The 12,564-nt window shown below is 37.8% G+C and overlaps 1 protein-coding gene and 1 pseudogene across 5 annotated transcripts in view; both read right to left on the minus strand.

The window, feature by feature from the left end:
• The window catches only part of Nrg1 (neuregulin 1), a 1,068,405-nt gene that overhangs the window by 995,882 nt on the left and 59,959 nt on the right, over positions 1–12,564 (minus strand). The window lies entirely within an intron of this gene.
• Positions 6,407–7,006, minus strand: LOC116069120 (annotated as a pseudogene).

Here is a 12,564-nt window from a genome sequence, read left to right on the forward strand (position 1 = left end):
AAGAAAATATCAAAAAAAAAAAAAACAAATGAAAACAAACAAACAAACAAAAAAAAGTTTGCTTTTTTCCGAAAAGAAAAAACCTGAATACATGCAGCACACCAAAAGTAATCAAGAAAATAGAAGCAAACCATAAAATAATAAAATTCATGAAAATGGAGAAAAATTTTAAATATCAGGAGGAACTCTTTTATTCAATTCTATTTTTAAAACATAATTGAAATGTATACTATTCTAAGGAAGATACAATTGAAGAGATCATAGAAACTATTAAACAGGGGCTTGAGGGGAGATTCCCAGTCTTTCTAATGCTGCAACCCTTTAGTACAGTTCCTCATGTTGTGGTGGCCCCTAAAATTATTTTTATTGCTACTTCATAACTGTAATTTTGCTAGTTATTAATCTAAATGTGAACACCTGATATGCAGGTTAGCTGATATGCCACCCCTAAAAGGGTTGTGACCCACAGGTTGGGAACCACTGGGCTAAAGAGATGGCTCAGCTAAGGGCACTTGCTACTTTTGGAAGAGAATAGAGGTCCACTTGCCAGCACCCACAGAGAGACTCACAACTGGGTATGACTCCAGTTCTAGGGAATAGATACCCTCTGCTTTTTCTGAAATCCTCTGTATATACATGATACACTCAAACACATAGGCACAGACATGTGCATACATAAGGAAAATAACTCAATCTTTAAAAAGGAAAATCTAAATACTCCATGCTCAACAAATGAACTTGTTAAGTATACCAATATTTGAAAAGATGTTTTCTTAGTAACATTGCCTTGGAAGTTTTGTAGGAGAATCTCCCACACTTTTAAAGAATGGTAATTTTAAATGCCAAAAATAACCCCAGAACTTGAGAAGAGGGTGATTATTCTTTATACAAAAAAACAATAACCTTGATTTTAAGACTACATATAAAGATTGCACAAAATGAAAACAAATGGCAAATCTTAGGCACAGAGACCTGTGAAACACTAAAAGACTAGTTCGTCACATCAATATGATTCATCAAGGAAACAGGGGAGTCAAATGCTGTGAAACCATCAATATACATCTAGAGGGACTTGGAACATGATCATCTCTGTGACTGAAGCAAAAGACCTTTTACCAAAATAAAGAGAAAAACACTAAAAAGAAGAGACATAGGGCTGGGTCTCCATGTGTCTCAGTGGTGGAGGGTTCTCATGACTGGCTAGCTTCAATCTTCAGTTTAGAATAAAAAAGAACTCAGTGTAATAAAGGGTTAAGTGTTTTAGCTAAAGGACACAACATTGTTTTAAGAATGAATCTTCCTATTTTTTTTTTGTCTAAGAATATTCTGTAGTGTTGTTCCAGGGAAAGGGTTCACTGAACAGAGATATCCCGAGGCTCCAGTTCCTTCCTAGCTTTGCCATACCTGACAGCCTTGTTTGAGCCACACAATCGAGGCTGGGTTGCAGCCACTCCTGGTATCCTACAGCATGAAGAGAAGCACAGGTGTGGAAAACAGGCTCACTCAGCTTTCTCACTCAGTATACTGAACACAGGCACATGTCAATCACAAGATCACATTTCTATGCAAGGTGAGCGAACACATGTCTAAGGAAGTAGTCACATGACCAGCTACAGCTCCATCTACTCTCAATATAAATAGACACTTTTTATCACTCTGCTTGATAAGAAAATACTAGAAAAAGTCTCTAAAACCAGGAACAAGATGATCATTATCACCCATATCGAGGCACAGCAGAAAACAGTCACATAATAGAAGACAAATTAGAAGATGTGTTTTAATAAAACATATCAATCTGGAGGTTCAGAAAGAAAACATAACTGAAAAACTACTACCCAGAAAACATTTGAAAGGGAAAAGCAAATTAGGTGATTCCATTTACAGAAGATAGGTAGAAAGTCTAGGTGTTAAAATACATTTTTTTAAAACTGTAGCCTCAGCTAATTCTGTCACATATGTAGACTCGGCAATGACACAGAACGGATATCAAAACTTTATCCAATGTACAGGAAAGTTTAAGAGCATGTTAAAGGGAGCTCCTGGCTCAGTGAGAAAAAGGCTCAACAAAATCAAGTCATGGAAAGTGAAGGTACACTTAGTACTATTTAAAGTTTAAATGAACCAAAGATTTAAAATAATAGTTACCGGAAATAAGGAAAAGCCAGGAAAAAACCTTCTAACCATGGTGTGAACCTTTTTCTAACTACACCAGAAAACCTCAAGGTGCCATAAAGGAATACAGACACATTGACTTAGAGAAATTCAGGACAGGTCTCTACCTGTGAAGAGGGAAGGCAGAGCTGAGAATCAGAACACAATACAATTCTGAAAACATTTTTCACTTTAAATCAGAGAGTATTTAGAAGACCTTGAGAAACAACAACAAAAGAAACAATAGAATGAAATAAAAGTTCATTATAATTTACAGAGGAAAAATTACTCAGAATCATAAAAATGTTCTCACCTCACTCATAGTAAGAAAAACAAAATTATGAATATATTCTTTTTATCCTATTAGCACAATTTCAGAAGTCAGTGACAAACTCTATTGTCAAGGCCAAAGGGAAACTGATAAGCTCATATATATATACATATATATATATATATGGACATTAGGACAGTAAATTAACATAACCCCCCAGAGAAGGCAACTTGCCAGTCTCTTCCAACATCTTTTAAATTCTCTAAGCAAGCAATTCTGCTTCTGTAGATTTATTCTGCAGCACTTAAATATAAATGTATGATGTTCTCATTTGTAATATTGTTTAAATATCAAAAGATTTTAATGAACCAAATATCTCTAAGTAAGGCAATTATTATCATACATTGTTACTTGTGTGCAAAAAAAAAAATACACAGCTATGGAAAAGAAAAACTTTGTGTCAACAAGATGGATCATCAGATACACAAGCCCATATACATATATATCCATACATGCATGCATGCATGCACACCACATACACACACACACACACACACACACATATACCACAGATACACACACACACAAATAAAAATATAATTTAAAACAAAAACCAAGCATTGTGGCTCAATTCAGCACTCAGGTAGCAGAGGCACACAGAACTCTGTAAGTTCAAGACCATACTAGACTACATAGAGAGCTCCAGAACAGCCAGAACTATACAGTGAGACCCTGTGTCAAAAAAAGGGGGGAGAAAGAAAGAAAGGAAGGTATGAGGATTTATTTTTAGCTTAGGCATGCATTACAAAGGTAACAAGATACATCAGAAAATAGAGTCAGTTTACATGAGGATGGTAAGTAGACAAGTGAGCTAAGTGAAAGGAGCACACATAGAAAGAAACTTGTTTTAGTACAGATTTGTTTACACATGGGTTTCTGATCATGTATATAATAATAAAGAGAATGATTAAACTTAAAGGTAAAACATAATTTTCATTTACTGCTTCTATTCTAAGAAACCTGAGATGATATATATATATATATATATATATACATATATATATATATGCAATTGAACTGGCATGAAAAAAGCAATTGGCTCCGTGGCTATTGCCCTTTGACAGCCATAAAGCATCTATAAAGTGTCTTTTATTTGTACATTATATTACTTCTTCTATTAAGTAAAAATGCCATTGTGGGAGTCGCCCCCTTCCCCACCCCCAGAGAGCAGAGTGCTAATAATAGATTTAACAGGTGGGGGAAAAGGTGGCAGGAATTTTTATTGTTCACAAGGTAGGTCAAAATCCTAGCTCCCTAATTACCTCTCTTTTGTAAAAACTAATTGGGAAGAAAGCCAAGAATACAAATACAGAACACACTGAGAAAAATTCTCTCCATGGAGAAACAGTGGGGCTTGATAGCTTTTCAATGGTTTTGTTCATCAAAACAGAATCATCTTGTCACAACATTAATTTTCTACAATTTACTTTCATAAAGCACGGAACACAGGCTTTCTCCATAAATTACTATTTTCCAGCTTTCACCATGTCTTTTGTCCCAGTGCAGGGAGAAGGCTGGCGGGAGGGCGGGGGAGAGATGAAAGAGCAAAGAGAAGCATGATTTTCAGTCTCTCGGAAACTGCTCTCCTCCATAGCTCCCTATTTTATAGAATTCCATTCTTAAATACCCCAAGGCCATCTCCTAAAACAGTGAATCAGAAATAGATCTATTTATGATTATTTGGAAAAGAGTGGTCAATTTTTTTGTTGTTGTTTGAGAGAAGGAAACACTCACTCTGTAGACCAAGCTGGCCTGGAAAAGAGATCCACCCGCCTCTGCCTCCTGAGTGCTGGGATAAAAGGTGTGCTCCACCACGGCTGGGCTTTTTCAGATTTGACCTCAGCGATGCTGTGCTTTATCGGTCTATCTATCTACCTACCTACCTATCCATCTAAGTATCTATCAATCATCTATCTATAGCCTTGTTATTGTTGTTAGGTTGGGTTTAGTTTTGGATTGATTGTTTTAGTTTTGGGTTTTTAGTTTTTGTTTTGTTTTCATTTTTTGCTCTGTAATTTTCTTTTTTTCCTTTTTTTATGTATTAATCATTTCAGTTATTTACATTTCAAATTTTATTCCCCTTCCCGATCTCCCTTCCACGAATCCCCCCATACTGTTCCCTCCCCCTTTGCCTCGAAGAGCGGGCTCCCCACTCACCCACCTACCCACTCCCACCTTACTCCTCTAGCATCCCCCTTCTCTGGGGCTTCAAGCCTCCAACAAGACCAAGGGCCTCCCCTCCCATTGATGCCAGATGAGGTAGTTCTCTGCGACATATGTAGTGGGAGCCATAACTAGCCCATCTATGCCCTTTGGTTGGTGGTTCAGTCCCTGAGAGCTCGGGGGGGGGGGCGTTTCTGGTTATATGATACTGTTGTTCTTATGGGACTGCCATCCCCTTTAGCTCCTTCAGTCCTTCTCCTAACTCTTCCATAAGGGTTCCTGAACTCAATCCAATGGTTGACTGTGAGCAGCTGCATCTATCTTGTTAGCTGTTGGTAGAGCCTCTCAGAGGACAGCCCTACCAGGTTCCTATCTGCAAGCACATCTTGGCATGAGCAATAGTGTCAGGTTTGGTGTCTGCTGATGGAATGGAACACACAATAAGGCAGTCTCAAACAGCCTTTCCTTCAGCCTCTGCTCTATTTTCGTCCTTTAGATGGGGACTATTCTGGGTTAAAAAATAATGTTGATGGGCTAGTGGCCCCATCCCTCTACTGGGGGTCATATCTACTGGAGGTGGTCTCTTCAGATTCTGCCTACTGTTGGGTATTTTGGTTAATGTCATCCCCATTGGGAGAATCTCTCCCATCCCTAGGATCTGGAATTTTCTAGTGGTTCCCCAAGTGCACCATCCCATCCCCTCCTCTCCCCCTCCCCACTACATACTTTTGTTCATTATCTTGACCCTCTGGACTTCTCTCCTGTCTCTTCCCATTCCTAGTCCTGTCCCCATATTTTTCCTCCTCCTCCCTTCTTATACCCAAGACCTCCCCTCCTTCTTTCCCATGATTATTTTTGTTCCCTCTTCTATGTGGGTTTGAAGTATCCACACTTTGGCCTTCCTTTTTGTTAAGCTTCATATGGTCTATGAGTTATATTGTGGGTATTCTTAGCTTTTGGGCTAATATCCACTTATCAGTAAGTACATGCCATGTATGTCCTTTGGGGTCTGGGTTATCTCACTTAGGATGATATTTTCTAGTTCCATCCATTTGCCTAAGAATTTCATGAAGTCATTGTTTTTAATAGCTGAGTAGTACTCCATTGTGTAGCTGCATCTCCATTTTCTGTATCCATTCCTCTGTTGAGGGACATTTGGTTGTTTCCAGCTTCTGGCTATTATAAATAAGTCTGCTATGAACATAGTGGAGCATGTGTCCTTCTTATATGTTGGAGCATATTCTGGGTATGTGCCCAGGAGTGGTATAGCTAGGTCTTCAGGTAGAACTATTTCCAATTATGTGAGGAACTTCCAGATTGATTTCCAGAATATTTTACCTGTTTGTACCAGTTTTTTACCAGAATTTTTTACCAGAATATTTTACCAGAAATTGTACCAGTTTGCAATCCCACCAATAATTGAGGAGTGCTCCTCTTTCTCCACATCCTCACCAGCATGTGCTGTCACCTGAGTTTTTGATCTTAGCCATTCTTACTGGTGTGAGGTGGAATCTCAGGGTTGTTTTGATTTGCATTTCCCTAATGACTAAGGATGTTAAACATTTCTTTTTTTTTTTTTTTTTTTTTTTTTTTTTTTTTCTGAAGGAGGCTCCTGGGAACTTTATTGTGTTTATAACATTTATAAGAAAGACATTTTCAGAAGTTGGGCTTTGCTGTAACCTCAGAGCTTAGAAACCAGCTCTAGCCTCTCAACTGACTCACAACCCAAAACCAAGCCCCAAACACTTCCATGTGACTCAGTGATCCTCTCAGTACTTTAATGCTATGAACATCAGACTGTACCAGAGGCAACTATGAAAAATACAACCGTCGTTCCTGCATGGCACCCTGTATCACAGCAAGCCCAGCTTATACTCCACCATCAAGTGGGGCTCGCCCATCAGTTCACTTTGTGATGGATCGTTAAGAATATCCTCAAAACCAATGGTCTCATCGTTGCCCCTCAAAATATCCAGCGAGAGGTTTGAGCTGGGAAGAAACGGGAGACGTTGAACCTGCTGTACTGCCTTGAACTCCATCTGTAACTTCAGGGGAACAAACAGACCTTGGATGTTCCTCAGGGTGGAAAAGTTCATCTTGTCCTGGTTGAGCTGGAAGTTTTTTTTCTGATAATTCAAGAGGGTGGCTGGGCAAAAGTTCATTTTTCACACAAGAAAACCCTTTCCGTAGAAGCTCATGACTCTCGAAAGGCCCCGCTGGCTGATAGCTCCGTAACTGGAATACTGTCCTTCAGCTGCGACCCAAGGCCTCTGGTGTTCATCTTGGAAAAAGCTCTAGGAAAGCCTCTGAACCTGCTTGAGTCGGCAGGCCAAACCGCTCACTTCCGTTTCTGGGACCGATAAACATTTCTTTAAATGCTTCTCAGCCATTTGAGATTCCTCAGTTAAGAATTCTCTGTTTAGCTCTGTACCCCATTTTTAATAGGGTTATTTAGTTCTTTGGAGTCTAACTTCTTGTGTTCTTTGTATATATTGAATATTAGCCCTCTATTGTATATAGGGTTAGTCAAGATCATTTCCCAATCTGTAGGCTGCCATTTTGTCCTATTGACAGTGTCCTTTGCCTTACAGAAACTTTTCAGTTTCATGAAGTCCCATTTGTCAATTGTTGATCTTAGAGCCTGAGCTATTGGTGTTCTGTTTAGGAAAATTTCCCCTGTGCTGATGTGTTCAAGGCTCTTTCCCATTTTCTCTTCTATTAGATTCAGTATATCTGGTTTTATATAGAGATCCTTGAACTACTTTGACTTGAGCTTTGTATAAGGAGATAAAAATGGATCAATCTGCATTCTTCTACATGCAGACTGCCAGTTAGACCAGCACAATTTGTTGAAAATGCAGTCTTTTTTCCACTGTACATTTTTGGCTTCCTTGTCAAAGATCAATAGGTTGTGTGGGTTCATTTCTGGGTCTTCAATTCTATTCCATTGATTTATCTGTCTGTTTCTGTACCAATACCATGTGGTTTTAATCTCTATTGCTCTATAGTACAGCTTGAGGTCATGAATGGTGATTTCCTTAGAAGTTCTTTTATTGTTGAGAATAGTTTTCACTGTCCTGGGTTTTTTGTTATTCCAGGTAAAGAATTACTCTTCCTATCTCTGTGAAGAATTGAGTTGGAATTCTGATGGGGATTATATTGAATCTGTAGATTGCTTTTGGTAAGATGGACATTTTTACTATGTTAATTCTACCAATCCATGAGAGCATGGGACATCTTTCTAGTCTTCTGAGGTCTTCTTTGACTTCTTTCTTCAGAGACTTGAAGTTCTTGTCCTACAGATCTTTTACTTGCTTGGATAGAGTTGCACCAAGATATTCTGTATTATTGTGACTATTGTGAAAGATGTTGTTTCCTTAATTTCTTTCTCAGCTCATTTATCCTTTGTGTAGAGAAAGTCTACTGATATGTTTGAGTTAAAATTTTATATCCAGCTACTTTGCTGAAGTTCTTTATGAGGTGTAGGTGTTCTCTGGTAGAATTTTGGGGTCACTTAAGTATACTATCATATCATCCGCAAATAGTGATATCTTGACTTCTTCCATTCAGATTTGTATCTCTTTGACCTCCTTTTCTTGTCTAATTGTTCTAGCTAGAACTTCAAGTACAATATTGAATAAATAGGGAGAGAGTGGACAGCCTTGTCTAGTCCCTGATTTTAGTGGGATTGCTTCAAATTTCTCTCCATTTAATTTGATGTTGGCTGTTGGTTTAATGTATATTGTTTTTATTATTATGTTTAAGTATGTGTCCTAAACCTCACTCTGTAGGTCAGGTTAGTCTCAAATTCACAGAGATCCATCTGTCTCTACCTCCAGGATGTTGGGATTAAAGGCATGCACCACCACCATCTAACATGAAGTTTTCTAACCAATTAAAGAAAGTCATGTGTTAATAATGAACTTTGAAAACTTGATAAGGATCATAGTTATAATCCAATCAAAATTTGAGCAGGTATTCCTTAAAAATATATCATGACATAGTGCTTCCTTCATCCTTACATTCAAATTACAGAACGGCTCCTTCTTGGATAATTATGGATAAGAATTCTAAAATAAATAATCAAGGTACCCAAAAGCAGACCCAGAGGAACCACCCAGCCCATGCATGGTATTCAGAGTTTCTCAGTGCTTTTTCAAAGTGTTGTTAGTCTCACTTTGGTTAAAAAAAAATATGTGTAAGTTTTAACTCTGAAAAATTATATTTCAAAGGGAAATTCTTCTGCTTCAGACAGTTATAATGGAAGAACACTGATGACACAGAGAACAGAAACAAAAAGCTAGATATATAAGAGGCCCCACCCCTCCTGGGGTGCTAATGGTTGCTCAAGCAGGAGGTTCATTTATCTGATGGGTCAGCCATTTTGAAACTAGGTAGGGATTTTTAAAAAGCCTTCAGAGGAAAAGGAAGGGGAATACCAGAGAGCAGTAGGGGTAAATATAATTATAATATATCATATATACATATATATATATATATATATATATATATATATACGAGGCTGTCAAAAAATAAACAAATTTACTGAAAATTTCAACAAAGATCATGATTATCTCCAATTTTTAGTTTCAGAAAGATAAATGTTATATGCTGTGTGTGATATGTGGATCCTAGAATTAAACCTAGCTACATAAATCATGTATATCTACATGACAAGCAAGTCGAGAAATACTGTCTGTGTGAGCACAGCCAACTAAGAAGACAGGGAGCCATGCAAAAGGGAAGGGTAACGGGGCACAATGGAGAAGAAATCCGTTCAATGCATACTTTTCCTTAGATATCAGGAACAATGGACATATACAATGAAAGCAGAGAAAAAGAGACAGTATTAAAGAGATTCACCCAAGAAAAGCAAGCAAAGCTCAGCCTTGGGCAATTTGACCCTGGAACAAGAGTCCTTTCTGCCTCACCCATCTCATAGAAACCTCTGTGTTCCAGCTCACTCATATTATATACATCGTCCCAAATTCACTGAAAAGGACCAAGCTCTATTTAACATTTACATGTCAGAAGCCTAGAGAAAAAAAATAAACTGACTAAATCTAAAATACATTTGAAAGTATCTTCTTCTCTACACAAAGACAGTCATACCTGATGATCTCACTAGCTCTTTGTAGGAAAAAAAAAAAAAAACAAAGGAAATGTACAGCAAGGAAGTGTTTTTTGCACATATGATATGGGGAAACTGAAGACCAGTTGAAGCAGGGTGGAAAAGGAGGGCCTGCCATGCTAGCATCACCACTGGGACTTGGGTTTTAGGAAAAAGGATTACTTGTCAAGGAGAGAGAATTAAAGAAAGATTAATTAAGCAACATTGAACAAGTCCAATGAGAATCAAAAGATTCTAAAAGCAAGAAAACAACCTCTTTTCTCCTGTGGCAGTAAGCTACAGTTGGAAATATTTGACTATGAATAATTCACTGCAGACCTCTTAAAAATACAGATTTCCAACAGAAAGCACAATGGACCAGAAAGTAAAAAAACAACAGAGTCTCGCAGCCCATAGCTTTATCTGGTTTACGTCTACAGTACATTTCTCTAGGCTTCTTGAAATGTAGACCTAAAGTACAGGATAATCTTGTTTTAATGTCTCCCTGTAAGCTTATCAGCAATGTGCTAATAGTTCATATATTCAAGCTAAACATTCACACATCATTTTAGATGGTCCAATTGTCCAATAAATTGTTTAAAACTTTTTAAAAAACTCTTCAGTGTTCCATAAAAATAAAAGCTCCTTCAGAATAATTGAAACCAGCAATGCAAAACAAATGTATTTCCTTGATAAATTTAGTTTTAACCAAGCTTTAATTTATATGCTAAAATTTTTTAATTTAGTTCAAGGTTTGGCAGAGACATGTTTATTTTAATTACTGGCCTTCAAAGTTCTAGTTTAGGAACAAACATCTGCTCCTATCCAGTTTCCAGCATAAGGTGGACAAATTTCTACACATTGTGATGAAGGCTGTGGACACACTATACAGATACATATATGAATATATGTATATTCATTCCCCTTTCTGGAAAGTTTACAAACTTTCAATAAACATATTTTATGAGTACAAGTAGAAGAATTTTGTAGAAGGAAGTGTATTCCTCTTAAATCTGAATGAATGTTCACACATATATTTGTGTTCAGGTTAGATGTTGATACAGAGAACATAACCCACATAGATGTATGTAAATTTCTCAATGGAACCTTGTTGAGTAGCTTTATAAATCTTGTGCAACCTCTCACTGCTTTATAGAGATTCATAAAACAAGATCAAAACTTCTCAGCAGAAAACCATAAATAGTCTACACAACTACTTTGGAAGCCTTGTAAACAATTTGAAAACTAGCAATATACAACATTCATTTCTCAACCTATGTTTTGGGAGAAGTAAACAAAACCTGTTGAAGTTAAAAGTTACAGTTGCTGAGACATTATTTTAAAAAATGTTTTGTTTTTGCTTTTTTTACAGATAACTAGCTAGAAGATCTCATCTCAATTATAACACCTTTTCATTTTTCCATAGTAATAGCAACATACATGAAGACATTGCTAACCATATTTGAATTCGTCAGACTTTCAAAAATACTGTTATAGAAGCTGGGTAGCGGTGGCCATTGGACATTTACAAGACTGAAAAAAAGTATGAATCTAGATTAAACTAATATCAAGATGTTAAAGCCAGATAATGCCCATACTGCCTGAAAATAGGCAAAAAACAAACAAACAAAATAAAACCTATATTTGTGTGTGTGTGTGTGTGTGTGCCAGTGTGTGTTTATTTTCACTCAGTGAGTCACAAATATTCATCTAGCTTTCTTTTTTTGGTATATGTGTGTGGGGGTTGTTATTAAGATAATCACTGTATGCCAACTTTTACTCACTCCTCAGTATGGCCATCTTAAAAGGTATCATTTCAGCCGGGCGGTGGTGGTGCACGCCTTTAATCCCAGCACTTGGGAGGCAGAAGCAGGTGGATTTCTGAGTTCGAGGCCCACTTGGTCTACAGAGTGAGTTCCAGGACAGCCAGGGATACACAGAGAAACCCTGTCTCGAAAAACAAACAAAACAAAACAAACAAATAAAAAAAAGGTATCATTTCATTAATGACCCTAACCCAGTTTTTAGCCCTTTTCTTCTAACTCTTCCCATCTGGTTCTGCCTCCTGTATCTCAAGTACACATCATGCAGTCTATCCTCTGTCTTCTCTCATCTCTTCTGCCTTGCTGGTGGAGCCTCCTGAAGAATCCCTCTAGAGCCACCCTGCCCATTGTGCTGTGCCATGCGTACCTTTGGTACCCAGGTTACAACAGCTCTGGTTCCATTTCTTGCCTTCTGTTTAAGCTGGTGCAATCACTGCTAACAACAGTTTCCCGCCTCAGTCTTTACTACTCACTGCCTCTCTGTGTCTCTTGTTGCACGAACCATAGCAAAGAAAACTTGAATATATCATCACAAAGATGCACGGACTTCTTCAGGCCAGCCCAGTACTCCTCCGATTCAAAACCCCAGGAGCTTCCTTCCCTAAACTATGGATAACTGGCCTCTCCAACCCTCTTCCTCCCATCCGCAAGTCCAAAGCATTCTTTACACCTAGTCATTTCTCACACAACTCTTAGATGCTTTCCCACCTCAGAAATTCCCTCCACCCAGAGTGAATAGCCACAGCTCTCTTGCCACCTATCATTCAGCCCTCAGCTCAGAAGTTGCAACCTCCATACAACTGTTCACTGGTCTCTATGGGAGCAAAATGTCTCCTCTCCATTTTCTTCTAAAACACATATTTTTAATGTAGTAAATTTTAGGTACTTTTTCCTTCATTCCATTTCTTTATAGCACTGCCATCTGTTATGTAATGGTGTCAAGCTATTCTACTGATATGCATAATTATATGAAACACTATGTTTGC

The sequence above is a fragment of the Mastomys coucha genome, unplaced genomic scaffold (genome assembly GCF_008632895.1).
Source record: "Mastomys coucha isolate ucsf_1 unplaced genomic scaffold, UCSF_Mcou_1 pScaffold22, whole genome shotgun sequence".
Taxonomy (NCBI): domain Eukaryota; kingdom Metazoa; phylum Chordata; class Mammalia; order Rodentia; family Muridae; genus Mastomys; species Mastomys coucha.